Source organism: Erithacus rubecula, assembly GCF_903797595.1.
Source record: "Erithacus rubecula genome assembly, chromosome: 3".
In the NCBI taxonomy this organism is placed as follows: domain Eukaryota; kingdom Metazoa; phylum Chordata; class Aves; order Passeriformes; family Muscicapidae; genus Erithacus; species Erithacus rubecula.
The window spans coordinates 102,069,942-102,094,091 of record NC_136689.1 but is presented as its reverse complement, the minus strand read 5'-3'; the positions used below and the strand labels follow the sequence as shown (position 1 = coordinate 102,094,091).

Genomic DNA, 24,150 nt, shown 5'->3' with positions numbered 1-24,150 from the left:
AAGGACCATTTGGAGTTTTTTTATTAGCAAGCTAAATGGCTGGACAGGGTACTTCTATTTTTTTTTTCTACTAGACACCATGGCACTTGCCTCTTGCCACATTCCAGAAGATCTCTTGAAGTCAGCATCTTCAGGGAGGTGGTCCCAGCAGAGGCTTCCCCCAAAATCCTGGATTCTACATTTCCAGCCCATCTTCCACCACTCCAGGCAACAGACACAGCGTCATCAGTCTCAATGACTGACAGCTCCCTCAATGAAACTGTCATTCAGCGTTGTCACTTTGTTTCTACTAAGCTGTTTTATTATTTCCCTGACTGTCCTTCTTTCCCCTCTACACACAATTTCACCAGTCAGTGCCCAAAGCCTGGCACTAGACAGCAGCAGCTTTGCCCTCCTCCTTGAAAGATGAGTTTTGCTTTGCAGGGGACAATTCTGTTTTGGCAGCAGGGTGAAGAGCAGGAACAGCATCTTGCTCTCTGCAGCCACATCCCCAGGGGAGTGGGTGGGAGATGTTGGCCACTGCTGGGAGCAGAGCCTGGGAGAGCCACTTTAGGTGAGATGGGGATTTGCCCATGACAGTTGCAGGTGGCTGCTGGGGAGCACAGGCTCCTTGCTCAGGGAGCTTGTATTGCAGGGACATCTCACCTCCATCTCTGTATCTCACAGCAATTTTGATTACTGGGACTCAGCCCCAGACTGTTTCATCCTATTCCTGTTTCATCCACCTGCTATTATCTCCTGCCATTCTTGAGAAATTACTGCCAAATTTTGCTGCTCTCTTTTTTTTTCCCTCCCCATCATTAATTTCTTTTCTAGGGTGGAGAGCTTCCCAGATCACCCTCCACCCACTTACACACATGCATGCACACACACACACACTTTATAGAAAGTGTTTACTTATGCGGGGGCAATAGTTTAAAAGGTAAATGAAATAGAGGACGCAGCCTGGATTGGCTTAGCAACACAAACAGTGCCAGCAGGTAAAGGGCCCAGGCCTGTTCTTTCCCACCTCAGAATTGTTTTAAAATGACACCCCTTCATAATTAATTGTACAGCACCTGATTAGTCACTATTGACAGACCTAGAGCCAATTGACTTTTTTTTTTTTCTTCTTTTTTATTTTTTTTCCATCTGGCTGGGGAGAAAATATGAAGTGCCTGTAGCCACACACACCTCCTGGTGATTACATCAGGCAGCTGAGCAATTAGAGCTGGTAGGATCAGCTCAGGAGCTGGAGGCTACAGTAGCAGATCACAGCCCAACCTTAGCCTTTAATATGAAAATGAAGAAGGGAAGCAACAAATCCAATAAACCCTAGAAGTCAAACAAAGCCAACTGGAAGTTCGTTTTTGATAAGCTGAAGGAAGAAATGAGACTGGTAAAGCCGGGCACTTCTGCTGCTGCTCTGGTCCTTTCCCTGCATGAGAAGGATTGAACATAGTCAGGAGGCAGCACCTGAGTTAGAAGGCAACCCCAGGGGCAGAAAATGTGTGTGTGGTCCATCAGCAATGGAGTTGGTTCAGAAGGGGAGGGTCTGTGCCCCTTTCCATTTCCAGGCATCTGGCAACGCTTTGCAAAGCAAATGAGCTTGCTGTGGCACAGCGCAAGGACACATCTTACCAGGGCAGCCTTTGCTTACCTTTGCTTACTCCAGCATTATCTTGCTGGAAACTTTGAAAGAACAAAGTCAGTCTCCACCACCAGGAGTGCAGTTGAGGTCCTCCATCCCCAGCTCTGCAGCAGCCCTCTCCCAGACACTGCTCCATGCACCCGTTCAGCCTGGAACCAGCTGAGCTCAGCCATCCTACAGACCAGCAAAGCCGAGCCCTGCCCCTGTGCAAACACTTTACTCTCAAAGAAGAGGGTCTGTACAAGACCTCAGCCAACTTCAGAGTACTTCTGAGTGAGGTATTAAGCCAATATCAGTGCCTACACAGGCGTTTGCTCCAGTGTGAGTTAATCAGTTTAAACCCATACCTTTGGGTAAATACTTGTGTGCAGGCAGACAATGACATGGGATTTGGCCAAAGCTCAGTGAATACAATGTGAATGAATGTGTGCTCTGAATAAATAAATAATTAAGGACACACCTAATCAAGGCTCCTCTGTGGCTATTCTTGCAGATGAGGCACTGTATGCAGGAAACCTCTGGGTCAGCTCTAAAGCAGATTACATTAATTTATCAAAGGATCTCTCATTCTGGAAGCTGATGAGTTCATCAGGAATATTTTGCTCTGAAAAGCTGTCCTGCATGGAAAGGTCTCAACATAGTCTGTATTTAAAATTCCAAAACACAGGTGATTTTACATCCTAGGTGTAGTGAGTTCCAAACTTAGACCCTGATGCACAGGAGTCTGCATAGCAGAAATTCCACAGCTGACTGACAGGAACAATTTGACTGCAGGAAGAGTTCAAGCCACCTTGGGTCCAAGGTGACAATTCCTGCTAAAGATGCCTAGCCCTGGGATGGGCTAGTGGCATGGTCCAAATGTACTCAGAGTTACATTTGCAGTTTAAATCAGTATAAAAAGCAGCATAAGGTTAGTAGAAAATGCTACAGATAAACTAGAACCAAGTCACAGCTGTTTAGAGTTTCAGTTTAGGGTCCAGTTCTCTTTGAAGAATGTAAATACTGCACCAGTTGATGCCCTTAGACCCCATAGATGACCTCTAGGATCAGGAATACCTCACAGAATTGCAGATTCAAGTAGTTTGGAAAAGACCTCTGAGATCATCAAGTCTAACCTTTGACTAAACACCATTTTGTCAACTAGACCATGGCACTAAGTGCCACATCCAGCCATTTCCTGAACACCTCTAGGGATGGTGACAGCACCACCTCCCTGGGCAGCCCATTTCAATGCTTAGCAACCCTTTCTGTGAGGAAATTCATCCTCATGTCCAACTTTAACCTCCCCAGGTGCAGCTTGAGGCCATGTCCTCTTGTCAATGCTAAGAGGGGAAGATCTGAATGCCACTGCTGGAGGAGGAAGCGACCAAGAGGTCAAGTCTTGGAGGAGTGATGCCTGCTGTTCCAGATCACACTGAGTGTATACAAGGAAGGACATTAGGAAGGCACTAAGGATGGGGATGATGGGCCCAGGGACTCAGAACACTGGCATGGGATAGTGGAACCTCTGGTCACATCTCTCACTTCTACATCCAAATTGCCATGCGGATTTCACATGAGCTCACATGGCCCTAAGTGGTATCTGCTTAGGTAATATATGTCCTAGAGGTCACAGTGCTGCCTTATTGTCTGTGTGTGTGTCTGTGTGTGTGTGCAACAGCAAGACCAACAGATCCTGACATGGCTCCATGAATGATCCTGACAAGGGGAGGAGCAAGAAACCATGGAGTCCTGCTTCCCTGGGACACCAGCAGCTGAAATCCATTATGGACAGCATTGTAATAAGTGCTGATCATTTTTTGCTAGTGGAACACAAGTTTGTGGGGGTGGGAGGGCAGTGCATTTAGGCTGAGTGCCTCAGGCCAGATGCTGAGGAAATGCTGTCAAACATGGATGGGCTGAGTGTGGGGTATTCCTTTCAAAATTTTGTGGAAGTCCCACCCTGATCATTAGGGAAGACCTACCAGTAAGTTTGTACTTCCTAATGTTATTTATCCCTGACATTATCATGCTTTATCATGCTGTATTTTTCCAGCTTTTGAGTGGCTTTTCCTCCACAGGTTAGAATCTATACATATGTAAGAGATGTGTCAGTACCCATATCAGCAGATACACATTAGCCAAAGGGCTATCTAAGGGATATTGTGTGTGCAACAGCTTGACTTGAATTGTTTTTCTTTCTCTTTAGTAGTGGTTAGGAATGATCATTTCTATCCTCCATATTATTTTACCATTACAAAATTTTGTGCCATTTTGACACCAAAGTATTAACCTGAATTGCTACCTAATTTTAAATTACAAAATGAATATGCAGGAGAGCTTTATTGGGATAATTCCAGGAAAATGCACTTTGCCAAAGATGATGATTCATTAGTTGAATCAGCTACTTAGAGCAAAATGTTGAAATGAGAGATTTTAATTTCGTCCTTTACATGAAAAGCGAAGATTTAGTGACTTGTTTCAAAATATTTAGTCCCATCAGAACCAGAATTCTTTTGTATGAAATGTTTAGAAATAACAAAAGGAATAACTGTTCCACTCAGGCTTTAAAATGTCCTGCAGTTACACCAAGCATCACTGTTGCTAGTTTGCATATTTTTTATTCTCTTTGTACTTTGCCTGCGAGCATTAGTCAAGAGGCAGGGCCCAGAGGAAGATCATTGAAAAGACTCAGTAATCCATGAATAAACTATCTCTCTCTAGGAGAAACCAAAAACTTTGCCACAGTTGTCTAGCTCAGGATGCTTAACATACTCCCACAGCACTTTGTTATTCCAGAGGACCATTAATTCCTGCCAACTTTTGCTTGTTTGTCAGTAGATATTTGACTGTTTGTTCAAACTATGGAATGATAGTCTGAAGATACCTACACACAGGGAACATTTGCTCTTTACTATTTGCAGTGTCATCTTCTATTGTTTTCATGCAGTTGAGTAAAGCTAAGAGGACTGCATCATGGTACTGGGGCAACGTGCCACAAATTGTCTCTGATAAGAGTTTTATCAGATAAGCAGCATGTTGATTTAAGAACCTGTCACAAAGAGAAAATTTGCTAGATAGCTCATTTCCAAGGAAAACTTGATCTGTTTGAAACTTTCCTTCCAGCAGCAAAGACCCTGTGTTTAAAGAAAAAAAAAAAGATTGTAAAAAAAATTCAAAATGCACCTGTAGAATTGTGTATTCTTGTTACAGGAGAGATCTCTGTCTCTGCCCCCACTGCTTTTGTAGGATGTAATGGGGTCTCACCAAGTCTCAGGCAAGTGAAAACAGTACTAGTGGGCTATGGCCCTTGCTCTGGGGTCAACACTTCCAAAACCACCAAAAAAAGTGGAGAATGTGCAGGAAAATACAGACCAGAGGCAGCATCTCTCAGTCAGTGTCCAACTTTTTATAGGAAGGCTGAGTTGGCTTGCTGACAGTACAAATTCATTCAGAAGGAAACTGTGTCACATAGCAAACCCCACTTATTTTTGGTAGGGGAAGATGCAATATAAAGAAGAGGAATTTGAAGCCAGATTAAAACAAAAGAAAATAAAACAAAACACCAAACCAAACAACAAAAACAAACAAACAAACAAAAAAAAAAAAACCCAAAAAACAAAACAAAAAATCCCAAAAACCCAAAAAAAACCCAAAAACAAAAATACAAAAAAAACCAAAAAAACAAAACACAGATGTGAGAACTTACAAATAACTACATTCTTCCCAGTGAAGCATGAGCAGAATGCCAGCAAGCTGCTGGGCTCACCAGGAGGACAAAATTCAGGGAGGAACTGTGCAACCAGTGTTATATGGAAGACCCACAGAGCTGCACTCTGACACCTTCAGACCTTCACAAATAACATTGAAAGGACTAAAACCACTAACACTTGTGTCCAGCTGCTGATGTCAGTAGCCACCTGTTACACAATTTTTCCCAATTTTCATCTTTCGCAATCATTTCTATTCCTATAGGAAAATGCTTGGAACCTCGAAAACATCTTTATCCACTTACTTCAAGACACATACAATTTTTCACAGAGCAGACCACCCCCATCCACTTGCTAATGCCTTAGCTTTCCCAGATTGTTGCACTCCCAGATGCTAAACACTAATCACCAAGCAGGGAGGCGTGTGCAACCACCAGAAATAGATCTTTTACATCCCACGTTATGTCATGACAAATGAGTTGCCATTAATGTATTTCATTGGGACCAGCAGGGTGGGGGATGCAGGTGTGGTTTTCAGAAATCCCAGTGGCAGCTGTTCGAGGTGCAGCAGCCACAGAGACATCAGCAGGAGTGAGTGCAATGGCCAGAGCTGAGAAGTGACTGTCCAAACCACGGAGATGTGGAGAGATGCAGGAGACAGAGCAGCCTGAGGTGAGCTGATATTACTTGAACAAATCCAGGCTGTACAAAAGACTTGATGATTTAAGGTATTTGTTCTGCCTTTTCTGCTGTCATTTTTTAATGCCTCTGCATCCGTAGCATGTCTTATCCTTTGATTTTCCACAGTTCTTTCAGTCCATTGTTGCCCTTCCCACCCCTGGGGTATTATTTCTCTCTCCACTGCTAACAAACCCCAAGCAGAGGGAGCCCTGGTGGGATCATTGCAAATCAGCCCTCCACTAAGTGATTTTGGTGCTGGCCCTGCATTTCCTGAGGGTGGGGAGGGGTCACATCCCGATGCTTTCAGCAGCACCATGGATGACACCACCTTGGCTGGCTGGATGTCCTGGAGCTGGGCAGCCCAAGGGGCAGTGGCAGCAGCTTCCTGCTGCCTTTGCACAGAGCTGCTTTTTTCTTCAGTCCCTTCACTCTCCCTCGCCAAGAAACATCCTCCCTAGCCAGACATCCCATATTATGACTAAGGCAGAAGGCCACAGATTTAGTCAGTTTGTGTACAGTTTGCAATTATTCAGCTGTTTTAATGAGAAGAAGGACCTTGAGGCCCGTGATGTCAGAGATAAGAAAGTGTGGAAAGCAGCAGATGTGTGACCTTGCTGCTCTCCTATTGCTTTCTCCTTTGTTGTGTGTGCTGCAGCTCTTCAAGGTTTTAATGCCAGGAAGGGGTGAGGGGAAGGGGAGACACAGGTTTCACAGTAACTCAAACCCCTGGTTCATGCAGCAACCCCTGGCTTTTAATACAAGGCATTAGTGACAACCAAAACCCAGCAGCTGCTTGAGAGCTGGGGTCTCGCAGGCTGTAGCCCTTTCCAACAGTCAGATATTTATTCTCTTTGGTAAGTTGAGATAAAAGTTCTTAATACCCAGCATTTTCCTGGACAGAGAAAATATTTCCTTTTTCCAAAAGAAAAATACCAGTTAATGAACACTGGGAGCCTTTTTCATACAGAGCACCATCTCCAAACACGTGGCCAGGACTGAGTGAACCATTTCAGTTTGGTGTGCGTTTGTGCCCTTTGCCCGAGCAGGGAGCTGCACAGAGAGGGCTGGAGCCAGCAAAGAGGCAGAGGTGCCTAAACCAAATCTCAACGGCCCCAGAGGCTGCTGAGTACAAAGGTTGGGTGCTAAACTTCTCTGCCCAGGTGCCTTCAGACATCTGGGACGTACCTGACTTCTTAGAACAGGGCCAAGCTGAGTGGCAGAATGCCTAAACCCCAGTGGCATCATCTGTCAGAGCACAAGGGAACACAGACTGTGATGGCAAACCTGGCAGAGAGGATCAGAACTGAAAATCTCAAAAAAGAAGAAAAAGGGAGGGAAGTATACATTGTTTTGACAATTTTAGAGAAAGTGTGTGACAAAACTTAGTAGGGCAGACTGCAAGGAACTACAGTCAGGTAGAAATAACTAGGAGGAAATGGCTGGTTAAGAAGCAAATCTGTGGAAAATACTCTAAATCACACAATTACCAAAACCAAAAACCAAAACCAATAAAGCAAATATAATGTTGGAAAGAATAACAAGCAGTATTCTGCCTGTACAAAGGAATGACCCTTTTGCTCAGTGCAGATGTGGTATGCTATGCAGTATGCTACTGCTCTTATAGGATGGCCAGTTTAGTGCAATGCATTTCAGGAAAGATGTTGGCCTTTTGGAGAGAATCCAGGAACACCAGAGATCTGGAAAACGTGACCTGCAGGGGTGAGCTGCAAGAACTGGATGGCTTAGATAAAAAACAAACAATTTAGGGGGATGCAGTAATAATCCTCGGCTGCATAAAACAGCTCAGAGATGAAGATGGGAAAAGTCTGCTCTCCTGTTCTTAGTTAACAGGGAGAAAAACCTTTCTAATGGTAAGGGAGACTCTTAAAAATAATGTAAGAACACCTTTCACAACACAGTGCACGTATAGTTGGTCTCTTCTTGGGCAGACACATGCTTTTGAGACCCCTTCAAATCCCTACATCCATTTCTGTGCTCCAAGCATAGGATCCCTCACCTGTAGGCAAGCAGTCATCCATACATATCCAGCCCCAAATAAACATCCTCAGCACCAGCCTTGAGGCACAGGTCCCTTTGAAATTATTCTACTTGGCACAGAAGGATGATGGAGCCATTTGTCTGGAGTTGGAGACCACCCTTGCCTCGACCAGTCCGTGCAGGTATGGTCAGAGTGGTGTGGATTGGGAGAGGTTGTCACAGTTGAGGGTCCCTGACTGACCAGCCAGCTCTTCCCTGGGGCATTGACAGGAAAGATAGGCCTATTTGAAGAGTATTTAGAGCATCTGTGTTACCTCTGAAAATACTTCCTGAGGGAATTTCTCTCCTTTCCTCCACTACAGACGTAGCTAAGATGATCAGGAGGCCAGATAAGCAAACTTGGTGCATTGGTTTGTATGATCTCCCTCTTGCCCAATATGTCCTGCTTTTAAAAATTGGCACTTTTGCATACATTTCACATTTTACATTTGTTTAATCACATTGTCATCATTTCTCTAAGGAAGATCTAGACCCTTGAAATGTGAGAGGGAAACTAGATATTAAAAAAGATTAGCTGGCCATGATATTTATTTTTCAAATTAAAAACCCACAGCGCAGTTCTTTATTGATTGCAGCTGGAAGAGAACCCGGCAGGCCATTCCCACTTGCAAATACTTTGCCTGACACGTCAGGGAACAACAGCTCCAAGCAAGCTGTGCCAGCCACAGCCACTCTGGGACAAGCAGTGCCTGTCCCAGAGCTCACCCTGTGCCTGTGAGGGGCCAACACCTCACCCTGAGCCATGCCACTGCCAAAAGGACAAAGCAGAAGAAAAGGAGCAGCCTTAAGGCTATGATATTGGGAGATGTGCCCGTGCCCATCATTACTTGGCTGCTGCATTCTCAAGGCAGCCTTTTGGGACAAGGTGCTGCAGAAACACATGGCCAGAAAAGTCCCCTATTCCAGCCATACAATGGCTTTCTTCCACTTAACTCCCACAGCTTTCCCAGCCACCCTTTCTTTTACACCTTTGAACATATCTTAGAGGCCAGTGTGGGATGCAGAGTGCAGGATGGGATGGGAACTGCCCCATGGCCACTCTGCCCCACAGAGCAGGTACACAGGCAGCAGGATGGCCCTGGCCCCCAGCCCCACAGCCCCACAGCCCCCCAGCACCCCATTGTAATCCTTATCAGGCTGAGGCACATTTTTGCTCAAGGTGGCAAAACGCCCAGGACTGCCAGTCTGCCAAACTCTCTGCTAAAAATACCCCTCAGACACATTGCAGACGGGGCTCCTGAGAGAAAAGAAAGAGAGAGTGTGTTCTGGTTGCAATGGAAATGACGTGGAATGAGGCAGAGGAAGAGAGAAAGGGAAAGGGAGACAGGGAGAATGAGGTGGCACGAAGGCTGGAGCGCTGCCCAGGACAAGTTAAAGCCAGGCTGAGTCTGAAGCAGGTCTTGGCTGTCCCTGGGGGTGCTGAGTGATGTCACTGGAGTTCCATCCTGCTGGAGAAAATGTTTGTCCTTGTCGTGCTTCCTACGTGTGACGCCACCAGCATCACAGGAAAAGGGGGAGCACCCCTGGAGTGTCCCCCCACAGTGCACAGAACAGGGACCTGGCACAAGGGAGAGAGGGACCAGTGTGAGAGGGCAGGAGGGAGACCAAAGGGAGCCTAGACAGCCTGGATGAAGGAGTCTGGAGTGGAAAAGGAGGGAAAGAGAAGAAAAGAGTTGGGAGAGCAGTGGGTACAGAGCTTGGGAAGGGACTAAAAGCAAAGGGTGAGTGATGCTGGATTGGTGGCAGGAGGAAGGGAGAGGAAGAGATAAAGAGTTGAAAAAGAACAAGGGATGGTAAAACACTCTTAGCATGAAGATCCTCTGGCTTCATTCTCTGACAAGAGGGATGCCATTAGCTTGAAGATCCTTGGGAAGATCCATCTTTTGAGAGCTCTGCACAGTGACAGTGGTTCATTGACTTTTCTAGCCTTCAACAAAATCAGCTTTCATTGAATATATAATGTGTTTTATCAATATTGCAAATGGACGGAGCAATTGGGGAAAGAGCAGTTAGGAAGGGGCTTAGGTATTTGAGAGTCAGGACTGACTCATACATTTTGCTTTTCTTCTTATTCTTAACATTTTCCTCTGTGTTTAAACTGTATGAGAACTGACAAACCCTCACTAACACAGCCTGTACTTCTCTCTGACCTTGCAGATAACCATGAACCAAAACGTGCAGCTCCCTAATTGCCGTTCCTGGTGGTGCTTTACAGGCTTGTGCTAAATTTAACAAGGAGGAGGAGGATCTGACTAAAAACTTTTCCAATTGTTTCTTTCCTGTGGCATGGGGCAGGATTGGAGATGCAGGAAGATTGGAATCACTGTGTGCCTCCTGTGGCAGGGAACAAAAGTGCAAGAAATACAGAAATATCCAGAGGACCCAACCTTACTGTAAGGAGTTAATCCAACCAGAGGCTGGAGCCTGCATGAACTTTTATCAGTATTTATATGTCCATGTGGCCATAGCAAAGATAATCCCAGGGTTTTGTGTTGCTGGTCACAGTCCCCATCCTGCCACACACACCCATCAGGTTTGTATGACAGTGGAGGACCTGAGGGACAAGGATCCTCTCCTTGGCCAGGGTTTCTCCTGCCCCACCAGCCTGGGGAGACCCTGCACAGGGTCAGGACACAAGGCAGCAGCTGGGTCCACACGGACCACATGTGGCTCCTGGGAGGCTCAGTGCCAGCCAGGATGGCATTCCTGGAGCACAGGCATGCAGGGACCCATGCTGGGTCAGCCTCAGTGCCAGGACACTGTAGCTGCTGAAGGGTATTTTCTTTCTAATTTTTAAAGATGTTTTTCTCTCCCAGTTCTGTCCCTTCTGGCCTGGTATGTTCCACACTTGTGATATGTCAGAGGCAGCAGATGTTGCCCTGACCACAGAAATCACCACAGTGTTTAATTTTATTAGTCTCTTGAGCAAAAGACTGTAGGCATCTTTCACAAGCTGCATATGCCAGCCTGAGAGCTGCAGATGACACCAGGCAAAAGCCATCCCTCAGGAGGATCACAGTGTGCCCAAAAAACAACCTTACAACAGGAGACATCAGATCAGCTTGAAATTACCTGCTTATCAAGTTAGTGTTGCAGAAGAAAAGAAAAAAAATCAAAACCCAAACAAAAAACCCGACTTACCAGAAACACACAGAATTATATAAAAGTTGTAAAGTTCAGAATATTCACTGATCAAGTGAAAGGGGCTATAAAATTCAGAGGGTGACTTGGAGCCCTGGAGAGCCCTTCCTGAGCAGGAACCTGGTTTAATTACTCCTTGTTCCAGTGCCCATCTCCCTGTGCCTCCTCTCCCTGCCACTATCTGTCTTGTCTAACAGGACTGCAAGTTTCTCAGGCCAGAGACTGTTTCTCATTTGGGTTTTGCATATTCCCAGGGCAGTTAAGTTGTCTGGTTGCTTCCCCACTCCAGGCAGTGGTAGCAGGAGCAGCAGCAGCAACCAAAGTTTTCATATCTCATCAGAGCTTAGGCTGTTGAGTCTTTTCCAATTGTACTGCATTGTTGGCTTTGGAAAAGAGGAGAAACACATGACTTACAAGGATATGGGAGATTCTCCCTGTTCCCATTGCGTATTTCAGTCAAGCAAAATTATCTTTCATGGGAGATGAAGATTTAGCTCAGGTAGGATTACAATGAGTGTCCTGGATCCAGCAAAGAGGAATAAAGAAACAAATCAATTCACAAACAGAGGAAGTCAAAAACTCCTGCAGATAATCCAGGACCAAAAAGAAAGTGGGCCAGCTGCAGAGAGATACCTGAGCTGGAAAAAAAGGACAAAACAGCCTGTGCAGTACATGAAAGAAGAAAACCCAAACTGGTCTGAAGGATTAGACAACCACATCCTTCCAGCTGCATACAGCCAGTTGGTAGTGGCTGGTAAGTACTATGACAAAGACAGAAGTTACTTCATCATCTCACAAAATATTTAAATGAAGACAATGTTTTCTAGTTTGTGAGGGACAAGGGCGTGGAGGACATAGCAAGGGAAATGGCTGTGGATGAGCTGCACGTGGGAGAGGAACATTTAATAATACATGCTTGTGTTTCAATAGGCCTGTTACCCATTTATTTTTCCTGAAAGAGCATTCAGCCTCAAAATAGTGTAGGAAGCACCAATTAAGGCAAATGCCCATTCTCCTGCAGTGCAAGGAAACGGGCTGTCAGCAGTCAGAGTACCTCCACTAGGTTTTCTCCCAAGGATTGTTGTGTTAAACCATCCAGCTAAAAACCTCCACTTCTGCCTAAGTGTGCTGGGTGTTTTCCCACCTTCCCTTCCTGCCTGAGCATTGTTGCCTCCCTGGTTGCCAGCTGGGTGCTGCAGCATGGGGAAGGGATATCAGCAGGTGGCCCAGGACAGCGATCCCAAGGTGCTGCTGTAATGCATCAAGTGTCCAGCAAAATATCTGAATTCACTGTCGGTACTTTCAGGAATGAGAAACATGAGGATGCAGGTGTAAAAGGCCCTGTAGGTCTTTCCTGTCTCCAGCCATGTGTGGATGTGCTGGGATGTAGTACCTGACAGAGGCAATATGAATGTCTGGTTTTATTTCTGCTAGAATCCAGGCTGGAGCAATGACTCCAGCCACCTCAGGTGGCAGACAGGGAAACAGCAATATTGGCAGAGCTTGATCAAAATTGTGGCACATGCACATATTTCCTCCTCTCCTTGCCAGCCCTGGCTCCAAAGTTAACTGCTATGTGAAGCTGAAGAAGCTCAAACTCTACTGCAAGTAAAGGTAGGGAATTTTTGTCCAGAATGAACTGGTTAATAATAATCCTTTAATTTCTCCTAACTGCCGTGTTCCAGGACACTTGAATTAACAATTCACCCAGCGCCTTCACTTTGAATGACTGCATTGAAATGGGCACAGACTCAAACAGAAGCCCTATAAAAAGCCGAGGCTTTATCGTGTGCTCGGTGGTGGCAGCGAGGAGGCCAGCGGGAAGGAAACAATACCCGTGTGAGTGGAGGGAGGGTTTATCTGCCTGCCATCAGAACAGGCCAGTCATGTTGTTTTTCCGCCCGTTCCCCATGGAAGCCGGCCCCGGTGTACAGTACCAGCCCGAGCAAAACCCGCGCCCGGCTCCTTCTGTTTGTAGGGCTTGCTGACATAAGGTGGAGCTGAGGTTATTGTGGTGTGGGACGTTTCCTGCCCTGGCCGCTGATAACCGCAGGTCCCAGCAGCCTCACAGGCTCCCTTTGTGTGACCTGAGCTATGTATAGCCCGTGCCCGCCGGGCCGCCCGCATCCCAAGGATGCTCTGCCCTCGCTGATCGCTCCCCGCCGGGCTGGGTACCCTGAAAACCCTGCAACGCAGGGTCCAGCTGAACTTTTTACCTCCAGGAGAAAAGGAGGAGGCTGAGGATGGGTCTGTGTGGGGCAGTCCCAGCCATCCAGCACGTATTCTTTCACACCAGAAGTAAAACGATTAAATTGACTGCTAAAACCCGGCGTCATTTATACCAGCTGAGGTGTAAATGAAGACCTTGCCCCGAAAACAGCATTAAGTTCATTTTGCGTTGTCCATCTCGGTGCCAGTGTGGGTGGTGAAGGGTGACACCTCCATGTCAGCGTGTGTCCCCTGCCTCAGTGTCCCCACACCCCAGTGTGGTCGTGCCAGCCGGTGCATGTGAAGACGTGACTCTGTGTGTGGCTCTCGTGAGCAGCGAAGAAGTGCAGGGGATATGTTTTCATAAAGAGGTGATACAGGAGTAGGTGTGGACAGTCAGTCAGGAGAAGGATGAAGTGTGGGATGCAGGAAGGGTTGAGCACCAGTTTCCAGGCAGTTGAGAGCTGTGCAGAGAAGAAAGGACTGCTCTGGGAAAACGATGGAGCAGCAAAGGGGTGATGCACAACACAGTGTAAAATCAAAAGGTGTGGAGCCCAAAAGAAATTTCCTGACGTCAGAGCTGCCTTTCAGCCTAGCTGCTGCAGGATCACCCCAGGGACTAAGCTGTGCCTAGTGCCAAATGCAAATTGCAGCAGGGAAGTGTAGTTACATATCTCTAAGAGAATAAAATCCTCCAGGGATGTCCCCTGGCTTCAAAGTCTGCTAGCCCAGTGCAGTTCACAGCCATGTGGCTAGTTTCCATACCTCTAAAAGCAGACTTGTCACAACCAATGTGCTCAGTAGTCAGAGCTGCTGGGAGCACCTGGAACACTCAAATCACAGAATCACAGAGTTATTAGGGTTGGCCACACTCTTCCTAATGCCTCTCAGGATACCACTGGCCCTCCTGGGCACAAGGCACTGCCAGCTCATGGTCAGCTTGTCATCCACCAAGACTCCCAGGTCCTTCTCGACAGATCTGCTCTCCAGTAGGTAAGACCCCAGACTGTGTTGGTACTTGGGGTTATTCTTTCCCAGGTTCAGGACCCTGCATTTGTCCTTGTTGAACCTCATCAGGTTTCTTTCCACCCAACTCTCCAGCCTATCAAAGTCCCAGTGAATGGTAGCAGAGCTTCAGGGGTATCAGCAGCTCCCCTAGTTTGTATCATCAGCAGCCTTGCTAAGGGTGCAGTCTTTCCCTTCATCCAGATAAATCATTATAAACAAGTAATAAGCAAGTTGAAGAAGACTGGATCTTGATCCCTGGGGAATGCCACTAACTACAGACCTCCAATTTCAGCTCCTGATCACAGCCCTCTGAGCTCTGCCATTCAGCCAGCTCTTGATCCCTGTCCATTCACCTAACCCCCATTTCTTGAGGTAATCTAGAAGGATGTTGTGAGACACAGTGTCAAAAGCCCTGCTGAAGTCAAGGCAGACAATATCTACTGCTCTCCTCTTGTTGTCCCACCCTGCCACACCATCATAGGTGGGATGACCAATCATCAGACTGGTCAAGCATGATTTCCCCTTCATAATTCCACGCTGATTACTCCTGATTAACTTCTTTACTTCTACATGCTTGGTGGTGACCTCCAGAATGATCAGTTCTGTCACCTTTCCAGGGATGGATATGAGGCTGACTGTCCAGTACATTCATGGATCCTCCTTCTTGCCCTTTTTGAAGATAGGAATAACATTGGCTTTTCTCTAATCATTGGGCACCTCCCACGATTTTTCAAGGATGATGGAGAGGGGCTTAGCAACAAAAAGAGGGGTTGTAACTGGCATGGGCCAAGCTCATGCAGGTACTTGTGCTAACAATTCAGTGATACAAAACAGTGACATCGTGGCCTAATTTAATTGACAGGTATGGCTGATGGCATGGAACTCTCTTTCCTTTTTTGATTATTTGTATGTGCATGACAGCTCAGACTGGAGGCTCCCTGGGCTGCTTTCTGTGCTTTCTATTGATGCTTTTTGTGTCCAGAGCCACCAGTCAAAGCACACAGTCCATCACTCTTACTCACACAGGCTCTGCTGCCCTGATCCCTCATTGTAGCAGGCATAAGAGACAAAGTTCTGGAAAGATCAGCTTATTCTGGTAACCTGCTTTGGTGCAAGGCAGAGGGTCAGACTCCCTCCCATCAGCTGGACATTGGGACCATGCTGTGGGAGGAATTGGGCTCAGAGCAAGCAGAGGGGCAGCACACACCCTGGAAGAGTGGCAAGCCCCTGGTTTCAGGACTGGTGCTGACACTTGGCAGGGAGGTGTTAAAAATCAGCAGTACTTTACCTGGACTGACAGGAAGCCTCAGCAGGCTGTACCCTGTGGCTAAGCTCTGCTGCTGGAACAAATGGCAGTCTCCCTGAACACCCCAGGGGACTTATGAGGTGACCCTGGTGACATCTGTTATCCCAGAATGCAGAATTTCTTCTCCCCACCCCACCTGGTGACCAGACCTGCTCTGCACGGAGGTTGAGGCTGCACAACAGCGACTATGAAAAGGAAGACAAAGATATTTCTGGCTCACTTACTCCAGTACTCTGACTGCTCACTGAAAATCTGGCTTTGGTGTGCGTCTGTGGATGGCAGAGCAAATAGTTTGGTGGGAGAAATTAATTAAAGGGCTTGAGGGTCTTGGTGGCTAGACCTTACTTTGCATGAGGTACAATTCACTTCTTGCCTCCACAAGGAGCCCAGCAGCTCGTGTTACTGCTGGTATGGAGCTACAAAAGGTGGGATGGTACATTCCTCTCACAGCAAGCCCAACTGATGTGCCCTCCAGCAAGGAAGCACAGAAGACTTTCACTTTTATACTGTATTTGCTTTACTGCATTCACACCAGCTTGGGAAAAGGGCACTAATACCATCAGTTACCAATGTCTGCCTCTAGTAATCAAATATCCTGCTCCCTGTGAAACTCAGACACCAGGCACTCAACACTCCTACTCCCACGAGGCTGCAAAGCAGGAAGATTCCCGTCTCCTGAGCAAATTCAAGTGAGAAAATAATCTGAATAACGTGTCCTACTCACCTCCATCTGCAGCTGCTACACCTCACACTCACTAATTACCCAGCCTTGGTAATCAGACCAAATCCCATTTAACACAAATGTTAATTTATCAGGTGTTTCATCTGTCTTAAATGTTCGTTTCTCTGTTGTTGGTTCAGACAACATCCACATCTTTCATTTGGTTGGGTTTGGAATGCTCAAGGCTTTCATTCCTCTCCGACTTTGGCAGCCAGAGTTTGCCCAATCCAGGCACTGCCATTCTCTCTGAGTCATTTCTGCACCCCTCGTGGGGACAGATTTCTATGCCCAAGGATGATGGCAAGTGGGTGGAGTGGCAGAGGCTGGAAAAGGCCTTGGGAAGAGGATGTGGCAAACACAGCCAAGGTGGAGCTGCTGTTTCATGACGTCTGTAATGCTAATGGCACAGTGAGTCAGACCTTGGACACCTCTTACTCCTCTTACCTGCTCCCTGAGCCATATCAGAGGCCGAGCTGCGGCATTCCCTTCCATCAGCCAGAGGGATTCATCGAGTGCTCTGCTTGGAGGAGAGACCCTTTGATCCGTAGCTTGAAGGCAATTTTTTTGGTCTTAACACACCAATAACACACCCTCCCCTCCAGCCACATTTTAGCTGGAGCTCCAGCTCTGCAAGAGCCCAGCAAGCTCCTCTGACCAGCCAGTTGTTCTGGCATGTGCACCCAGCACAGAAGGCACAAACCAACCCATAGAACAGAGAGGGGAATAAGCAGGCAGAGCATGGAGGGCTGGGAATGTACAGGCTGGGACTGGAGCAGATCCACCGGCCGTGCGTGGTTTGGCTGGGCTGTGCTAGTAAGAGGGAGCACAGGTTCAATTTTGCTGGAGGGAGAAGCCTCGGAATCCATCCCTCTGGAAGGAGTGGAGTGTGGGTACAATAAGTTAGACCCAGGGTGACATGTCCATCAGAGCCAAACACTCCATCCATCTCGCTGCGCTAGTCACTGCCGGCAAATTTTCTCGCTGTGAATATTCCACCCGGCTCCCCCAACTCACCCGGATAATGGCATTTCTGTTCCAGTTGTTTAAACTAACAGCAGCACAATTCGCAGCCAGCGGCTTCAGCGCTTTGTGCTCATTTGCTCAATCAACATTCGCCCCCTGGTAAGTGTCTTTCGGAGAGAAGTGTCACCGGCACACAATGGGCTGGCAGTCAGCAGCAGCAGCTCTGCGTCTAAATGTTTGCAGACGCTCGGGTAAAATGTCTCAACCCGAATTTATAAGGACAGTCGCCTCCCCGCGGTGCTCGGGGAGGGAGAGGCAGCGGGGACAGCGGGGTAGCTTTCCTCCATCCCTGCCCTGTGCTGGGAATGCCGGGCAAGGCGTCTCCGGGCGGTGATGCTCGGCCCCCTCCTCCCCCGACCTGCACCCACAGGAGCTCTTGCTCAGAAGGACACGGTTCTGCCCTCCAATCCTGCTGCAAATCCCCCTGACAGCCCCCTGCCACCAGCAGCTCCTGGCATCGCCCCCAAACCTCAGAACTTCGTGAGAATAATTCGCCTCCCTTGCTGCGGCTCACGTAAAACATTTATTTTGACAATGAAAGCGATTATTAATTCCACCCATTGATTTATTTTTCCTAAAAGCCCATTGTTATCCCCTAAATGTGCATGATAACTTGCCATTTGAGATACCAGCAAATGGTTTATAGACTTGTCTACCAGGAAAAGCCATGTCAGTATACAAACAGGCTGGTTAAGTGGCTCCCTTGTGGCAGTGTCCTTATTTTCTTTTGACAGTAAAGCTTGATACAGCTTGAACTGTAGACAAACCATTACTTATGTAAATTGATATGTTTTTCTCGTGCAGCTGAGACACCTCCTGGTTTTGATAATGCCATAGAAGTCCTATGTACCAGCAGATCATCTAGAAACTACTGTTAACTTCCTCATCCTTCTGACAGGGACAATTGTGAACTTCCCTGAAATTGTGAATTGTGAACTTCCCTGAAACTTTTATCAGAATATTTTAAACAAATATCTCTACTTCCTTGCCTTAGCAAAAAGGAAAAAGGTATTTCTAGCGTTTCTGGATGCACAGCAAACCTTGACAGACAGGTCTTCCAAAGATTCAAAAGCCAGAAAGATAAAAATGAAGAGTGTCTTGGGTTTTTCTGTTTTTACAGGCTTACAAGAGTCTCCAGCTCCTTAAGCCAGACCTGATGCTGCATGTGTGAGTCTCTGGCAGTGCAATCTGCCAGCCTGTCAGGTGATGAAGATCCAGGTTTTACACAGCTTGAAAAAGCAGTGTCTGTTTTTTACTACCAGTGTTTCCCACACAGCAGATATTACAGTGAAAGCCAAGAGGCTATGCTGACATAAACCACCCTGTGCACCTTCTGCCTGCTCATGGGGACTTTGCCTACCCCAAGCCCTCCAGGGGCCCTCTCTTCAGCCCTGCTCATCCCAGGATGTCCCATCCCAGGGATGTCCCCTCCCAGGACTGACTGGCAGATTGATCCCAGCTCCAGGGCCCGGAGCAGCCGGCCTTCCAGCACACCAAGCATTTTGGGAAGGTAAACACACAACCAAAATATCCAAGCTGCAGGGCAGCGTGACCTTCGGGCGACCCTTAGCCTGACCTAACGCTGGTCACTCTCACCAGAAGATTTGTTTATCTTGGGACCTCGAACCTCCCAACCTGAAAGCACCGGGTCGACTCCCAGCTCCAAGGCCTGCCAGTGCTGGCTGCCAGCCCCCATTAGGATTGCCCAGTGAGAGACAGATTTTATTTTTAGTCCTATCCCCCACCTCAGGCCAGGCAAGTGGCTGTGATCGTGCTAGAAAAGCCCTGGCAAATTAAATTGGAGTGTGAGCCCCTTCCCCAGCCTGTGGAGCAGCTGTGGGCATTCACTCAGGAAACAGCTCCAAGAGGGGCTTTTCCTCTCATCAAAACTTGCAGGAAATTTTGCCCCAGGGATTCCTCTCTTTTGACTAGAGAAGTGCAGTGTGGACTGGGATGCAGCTAGGGCAGCAGATGCAAAAGCAGGGGAGATTTTCTCTTACCAGAAGATAGCAGAATGCAGGGGGCAGGGGCGGCAGCAGCACGCATCATTTCGGGAATGTCTGCTATCCCAGAACTGAGTGGAAACAACCCATCTGAAATATGCAGAGCCATTATCAGGCCAGGGCTTAAATAAACTTTACTGTCCATTCAGTGATCAACCTCCCTGGGAGCCACCGGCTCCATTCATCACTGTCACCTTTTCAAAGTGACTGTGATGACAGTTCATGATCATTAACTAGTAATGGTGTGCTTTGCATTAACAGGAGGGCACATCAAACGGGCAGGCTCGCAGCTCGAAAGTTAACTAAATCATATAATAAACATTCTCCAGCTAACCATGTACAGATGGTGACAAAGGGTGGGACAAAGTGGCAGGCAGGAGAAAGCGGGGAGTGGGGGATGCGTCGGGAGAAGAAGCACTTTGGTACCTACTGGGTGACTCACCCTCTACTTGCTATTAATTAGAAATAGCACAACGTGGCTCCCCAGCCAGAGCCGCTTGCCAGAGCTGCAGATTTGCTGTCAGAAAACTTGCCTGAAGATTTCACAGATCTGCCATGGCCATGGGATTTTTTCTGCATTTTGTCTCTTTTTTTTTCCTCGAATGGTATTCATTGCGAGCAAAGCTGCAGCGCTCCAGGCACCATTTGGATGGGAAACATTGAAAACTGAAAAGAAGAGGATGTGAGGAGGGAGATTTCAAACTTGTCCTTCATCTAGGAGGGCTGGGGTAGCTCGTTACCACTTCCTGCTGGCACAGAGCACCAGGGCTCCTGTGCAGCCCTGCTGCGTGCTCAGAGCCAGAAGTGCCCGTGCTTGAGTGGGCCCACCAGCTCAGCCCATTGAGGCAGAACAGCCTTGTTCAGAGAATAGCTTGGGGGGGCAAGAGCTCCTAGCAGAATTCCCAGTACAATCCCTACTGAATGAGAAACATTAAAAAAAAAATCTTATTTTTTCCATCTTTTCGCTAGCAAAAAAATGAAGAAAAGCCATAAATCTATTTTATTAAAATTTATTATATTATACTTGTAACCAGATCATTCACAGAGAGAAAAATGGTGCCTAGAGTCGGGCTTTTAAGTCCATAATTCAGCACTTCAAGGAAATGGGAATATATTTTAACTGGACTTCAGCGGGAGATGCCGGATGCTCAAAGCCTTTGCAAAAGTCCAGAAAAATTCCAGAAAATGCACTGCAGCAAAGGAGTCCAGAAGCCTCTCTACTTAAATGCTTAGCTATGGATTTGAAGGGGTTTATTTTTGGGCACCTATCTTTAAACCATTCATCTTAATGTTTCAAATTAGTGCAGTCACAATCAGGCAAACCTTTGTGTTCCCCATGACTTAAAAATTACAAAAAAATTCATCAGTCAGTGACAGTTTGTCTTCCTTCACGTCCCCACAACTCAGCCCCTTCAGCAATCTCTCAGATGATGTACTTTTCCATTATTTACCCCTCTCCCATATCTATGTCCTCACAGAAAAATGTCCCAGCAAAGGTAATCTGGACTCAGCTTTTATCCTAACCTAAACAGAGGCTGGAGTGGAGGGGAGGGAAGGAAGATGGCCTGATTTTTGTAGTTTCTCTCCCAACAGTTCTTCAATCAGCACTTGAAGAGCTGATATCCCTGCATGGAACATTTTTAGACATGTTCTTTCAAAACCAGCCGATTTTCCAATGCTTAAATTACCACAGATTGAAGGGATTGACTTTTCCTCTGCTCGTGCAACCACCTGTTTTCAGGCACCACTGAGCAGGGTGACTTTCCCACTAGTTCACTGCAACTGTGGGGAGTGTTGTTAGAACTCAGATTTTCAAAAGAGGTTTTTAAATCTGGGTCATTTGCCATTTGGGAGCATAATTTTGAAAACATGTGCCTTGGCTGTCTGAGGTGCCCAGAGCTCCCACTCGTGTCAGGTCCGTGGGAATTCCACAGGCATTAGGTCACTATTGCTCCCAAGGATCCAAGAGACCTGCAAAACGCCAGAAGGTCCTGTCCAAGTGTTTGAGCAGATAAATTGTGTTTCAGAGCACAGTCATCTGTTTGTGCCACCTCCCCTGTGCCAGAGGTTGCTGGGTTCTTCCAGGACAGCAGCAGCAGAGCATGAGATCCCAGCTCAGAACACTCCCCTGGCTCCAGCTGCTGACAAAAGGAGGCTGCTTGTCACACAACGAGCTGTGAGCTGCTTTGACTGAGGTACAGCCCTGTCTCTGGCCCTGCTGAGATGGGTGGAGCAGACACCCTTGACTGCCATCGATGCTGCCTGCCAGCAATTTAAATAGGGAGGCACAGTTATGGCAACACATCCCTTCAAGGCTAGGGACATGAGAGAGAACCTTAACTTCTCCTGCAGCTGCTCTTTTCTCTTTTAAAACTGCAGGAAAATAAGTGACAGTGTCCAAACACTAGAAAGGCAGCTGGGACACCCACTGTCTTTCACCCCCCTCTCATGCTCTGCCAGGATCCCAGCTGGGCTCCGCTGCCTGCCCAGCACAGCGTTTCTCCTCGGGAATATGTTGGGACACCAAGAGTATACTGTCCTACAAGGGAAGAAAGCCTTTCAGAAATCAGATAGAATGAAGAAGCTGCATTATTTTCTCAGGAGATTTATATTTCTTGTGGGATGTTGCTTAACAAATCTTTCTGTCTCTCTTCCTTGGTCCTAAAACAATGTTTCTGACAGAAAAGAAAAGCAGAAAACTACAACTGGTTTATGATTTGTTCTTTTATGCATGCAGATGTTTCACAAACATCTGTAAAATAACAATCCCCCCTGGGAACTTAGTGGGTGAGAGAGGCAACAGAGACGAGGATTTCTGGGTCCTGCTCCTGGTCTCATCTGTTGTCAGCTGTGTCATGTCACTGGAGTCACCTCAGGATTGCTTTCTGCCTGTCTGTGACTGTCTTGCAAATGAGATGCTTTGTATTTTAGCATCAACATCGTCTTTCAAGCAACCCTAGAGGTGACATTGAATGGGAGCTGCTGGACTCAGATGTATTCAAAGTAAAAACAAACAAACAAACAAACAAGGGCTAAGCTGCTCTGTAATATTAACCATATGCCCCATATAGGAATGACAGAGGTTTTGCACTTACTCCTGAAGGTCGGTGCTGGGCTAAAGGTTACCATGTGCCATAGGAATGCTCTGCAAACACCAAAGAGTGGCCATCAAAGCTGAAAATTTGAAGTTACTGTATAGTCAGAGGTAGTTAATTGCTGCTCCTACAGCCTGCTCTCCTAGGTATATAGAGCATTCAACTGCTTGGTTACCAGGGATGTTAGCTTTTCTCCTCACACGACTGACTAATTTTCTACATACCATTCAAAAGAAAATGCAAATAAATCTGGTTTTCAAACAGAACATGATTTCTTCTCTGGATGGCCTCTGCAAACATTTATGAATTCTACAGCAACTGGCCAGGAAGGGAAGAACAAGAGCCATAGCCAAGTGGCTTAGGAAGGAAAGGGAATGGAGCTCTAAGCAGGAAAATCAAGCTCTGCCAATAACAAATTTTTGGTTCTGCTGTAAGGTCTCCATCCATCTATTTTGCAAGCAGTTAACTCCTTTCACACATCTCATGCATCAAGCCCCTTCTCTCATACTCCATTGCAAATTAGACCCGTGCAGCTGCATTCCTACTTCCCACTTTCAGGAAAAGTGCTCCAAATAGAGAAAATGGCAAGCTCAGATCTGACTAGCAAGCAGGCCTGGTTAACATTTTGAAAGGAACTGAATTTCTCTTCCCCCAGCTTCTTCAAGGCCTGAGATTTGTGTGTAAAATAACTTGAGTTTTCCCCGTGGTTAAAGACTGGTGTTTTATTTATTTGTGGTCAGCAATGTTGGACTTCTGTCATATTTTGCTGTGGTACTCCATTATTTAATAAAGTTCCAAGGGAATTGGCCAATGCTTGACAGGGACTACTTTCTGACATTGCACCTGGCCAACAAGATCACATCTATTGAGACAGGAAAGGAATTAAAAGTACAACAAGAAATTGGTTTATAGCCCAAAGGAAGGGGAACTGTCAACCCTACAGCAGTTTGTTGGTTTTTTGGGGTTTTTTTTTGACACATTGGACCAATACTGCTGCTTATGCCACAGAGCACTTGTGTGTATAGATCAAGCTGCTTTTAAATCCTTCCTCTAAGCACCACAGGCCTTGGCAGTTTCCCCCTCTGACCAAAGCCTTAGTCTGCCCAGCTACTGCTTAAGAAAAGCCTTGGGTTTTATCCATTGTGAAAGCCAGGAGATCCCTCAAACAGCTCCTTATTCCCATGTCCCAGCTCCTGCAGTCCCTTGTGCTGATAGCCACCCTCTGTAGTCAGATTTTAAAGCCTTTCCCAAGGCAAGGAACCTTACCACTGCTCACCACCAGCCCAGAGCCTTTGTTTCTATCCTGCAGATCTGAATCTTGAACACTATTAGGATTTTAGGATGGAGGCTAAATGCAGCAGCTCTGCAATACCAAGTCTGCAATTGCAGGGACGAAGACAGTGTGAAAACAGGGACCTCTCTGCCTTCTTAGTGAGAACATTTTGAGACAGCAGCTACTAGGCCTGGGAAAATAAACCAGGGTAGCTAGACAAGAGAAAATTTTAAACTGTTGAAGTCCTGGAGTACTTCCAGGTATTCAAGCAGGTAATAGATTTGTTTAAATAAGTGGAAATAGTTTCAAAACGT

The 24,150-nt window shown here is 46.8% G+C and overlaps 1 long non-coding RNA gene across 1 annotated transcript in view; it reads left to right on the top strand.

Moving 5' to 3' along the window:
* LOC306799574 overlaps positions 1–19,955 on the top strand; it is a 38,892-nt gene extending 18,937 nt beyond the window's left edge. Inside the window, exon 5 of the long non-coding RNA XR_013773631.1 lies at positions 18,586–19,955. This is a non-coding gene — a long non-coding RNA (uncharacterized lncRNA). The remainder of the gene's footprint in view (positions 1–18,585) is intronic.
* The last annotated feature ends 4,195 nt before the right edge of the window (positions 19,956–24,150 follow it).